Below are 2,693 nucleotides of genomic sequence, written 5' to 3'. Positions count from 1 at the left end.
TGGTTGGACCCGCAGTAAACACAGCCCTGGTAGCAGGCGGCGCTGGAGCAAGTGATGAATAAGGCATTGATCCTGCTTGATTGCTTCCAAATTATTTTCCTGTAATAGCTGCCGTCTGAGAGGTGCCCAGCTGCAGAAGGAGGGGTCCTGGGAGCTGCACCAGCAGCTGCCCCTGTCCTTGGGGGGTGGGTTGGTGCTGGGCAAAGATCAGCGCCCCTTCGGGGAGGGGGACACTGTGCATTTCTATGGCCCTGTTTTGCAGCCACACTCATGTCCCACTGTTGAGAGCTGCTCCCTGGCAGCTGGTGGATTGCAAGCGTGCTCCTGCCCTGCTGAGGCCGTGGAAAGCAGCACGCTTGCTCTTCCCTTGAACACCCTCCCAGCCCCGAGCAAGCTCTTTTCCTTTGATACTTCTGGACTCCACCAGGACAGGTAAGATGAGCTTTTTTGCAGGGCCTGTACCCAGCGCGACCGCGGTAACGAAGATTAAAACCTCTGCCATAAACCCATGGATCCAGGTGCGTGATTCGGGAGAGTTTGGGGTTCGGACCCTTTGCTCCTTTGGCTGTGGAGCTTTGGGAGCCACAGGCTCAGTGGAGGGCTGGGGATGATGACATTCGGTGCCTGCCCTGGGAGCAGAGCCCCCTGTGCCACCCTGGGGCTCTGCGGTGAGGCCAGGGATGCGGAAAGGCTGCAGGGAGACCTGCTCCAGCCCGAGGCGGGCAGGAGGGAGTGGTGGAGCCCTCCCTCGCTGGTTCACCAGGTCTGGGCACGTTCAGCCGTGCACAAAGTATCAACCAGGCGGGTTATACAGGTGAGTGCCAAGTGATGATTTGTCGGTTAATGCACCAGCATCTCTTGGATTTAAGGTGCTGCTAGCTCAGCCATGGCTGCTCAGCCAGGAAATTTTACCTCCCCATCGCAGCCCAGTGCAAGGCTTGGGCTGCCAATCTGAGCTGCTCCTCAGCCTGGGAACAAGAAGTGACCTGTGCAGGGGAGGACCAGATCCTGCCCGGTGCTGGCGGGGCCATGGGCATGTGGCTGTGCCCAAGCATGAAGCCGTCTGGCTCTTTTGAGGAAATGCCGGGGGCCTTTCTCAGAACAGCTGGGTTCGTCTGGCACTGACACGAGCGTGGGCATGTCTTAGCGAGCACCTGGTCCCTGGATGGGCTCAGGTCTGTTTGCCTCCTGTGAGGGCACTGCAGGGCATTCCAGCTCCAGATCCTCTCCCAGGGGCTCAGAGCCCAGCTCCTGGTGGCAGGAAGTCGGGGGGGAGCTGCTGGGAGCAGGAGGGCAGGGTGGGAAAGGGGGCGTGGCTCCTGCGCCTCCTGTCTCAGCACTCTTCCCGCTGCCTGCAGGAGCCCTGGCAGTTTTGTGACGCTGGCTCAGCTTCCTCCCAAACACCACCTCCATCCTCCCGTGCAGCCAGCCAAGGGCACGTGGGGCCGGTCCTTCCTCATGCTGACCTCTTGTGTAACCGTGGGCCTGGGCCAGGCATGACCCGATAATGGGATCCTAACGGTTCCCTGCGGGAGCGGTCCCAGGGCCTGGCCATAACGGCTCCTCGGCCGGGGCTCTGTGGGTGCCCCTGCCTGCCCACGGGCTGCCCGGGCTTGTGCCCCTCGTGTCGCCTGCTGTTGGGCTCCTTTCTGACAGCCCTGTGCAGGTCTGGGGAGGACACGAGTGGGAGGGGTGATGCTGTGGTGCTGCCTCTTCCCCACACAGAGGAGGTGTTGCCTGTTGTCGGGTGGGCTTTTCACTTTCTTCAGCCCATGAACCTTCTCTGTTTCAAACAGATCCACAGCTCGGAGCTGCCTCTCTGTGACTGTCCACTTGCTCCCCAAACCGCGCTACAAGCAAGAGCTGCACTGTGCCAACTCCTGCATGGAGTTGGAAGCTCGTTATTTCCTGGAGAAATCAAGGCTGCTGTAACTAATTGAGCCAGGTTAGTGCTGCGGTGGCCGGGCTGCGCTCCATCCATGCAAAGGCCAGCCCGAGAGCCGGGGACTGCCGAAGGACGCCGTCAGAGCAGGGCTGGGCTGCAGCTGGACTCTTGCCATTCACCCTCCGTAGTGCGGGTACCTGTGGTGCCCTGAGTAGCTGTGCCAGCTCCTGAACGAGGGAAGGGGGATGCTCCTGTGCAAGCCCCAGCTTCAAAGGGTGTGGGGTGCTCAGATCCGGGACTAACTCCCGGGCTGCAGGAGACTTGTAGGCATTGCTGCCTGCAGCAGGGTGAGTTCCCAGCCCCACAGGAGATGATGTCTCAGTGTATTGCTGGTGGAGGGAGGGTTTCATGGTGCGGGGTGAGCTGGGCCATATGTGGCTGCCCTCTGTTAATCCTTCCCTCCTCGGGAGGGGCTGCATGCCAGGCTGGTGTTTAGTGGCCATGGCTTTGCTTGCAGCAGGCACTGTGGGAAGCCAAGCGTGTCCCTTGTGCTGAGCAGAGGGACCAGCAGTCCCACGCTGGGGCGCGGGGGTGCCAGGCTATTGCCCTGGCATTGCCTAAGAACCAGCCCCTTCTCGGGGGTGTTTAAGATGCTCCAGAAGGCCACATTCCCCTTGGCGAGCAGACTTGAGAGACGTGCTGCCTTACTCGTCTGCTCCCTGGTCTGGGAGAGGGCCAAGGCAAGCCACGGAGAACTGGGGAGAGCTCCTGGGGATAGCAGCGCCGTATCCAACAGCCGCAGCCGGGC

The 2,693-nt window shown here is 61.1% G+C and overlaps 1 protein-coding gene across 1 annotated transcript in view; it reads right to left on the bottom strand.

The window, feature by feature from the left end:
• LOC104496370 (transmembrane protease serine 4-like) overlaps window positions 1–2,693 on the bottom strand; it is a gene marked incomplete at its 3' end in the record, with an annotated part of 8,080 nt that overhangs the window by 4,546 nt on the left and 841 nt on the right. The gene's annotated exons all lie outside the window — the stretch shown is intronic.

The sequence above is a fragment of the Buceros rhinoceros genome, unplaced genomic scaffold (genome assembly GCF_000710305.1).
Source record: "Buceros rhinoceros silvestris isolate BGI_N320 unplaced genomic scaffold, ASM71030v1 scaffold30567, whole genome shotgun sequence".
Taxonomy (NCBI): Eukaryota; Metazoa; Chordata; class Aves; order Bucerotiformes; family Bucerotidae; genus Buceros; species Buceros rhinoceros.
This window is presented reverse-complemented; position numbering and strand designations above follow the sequence as displayed.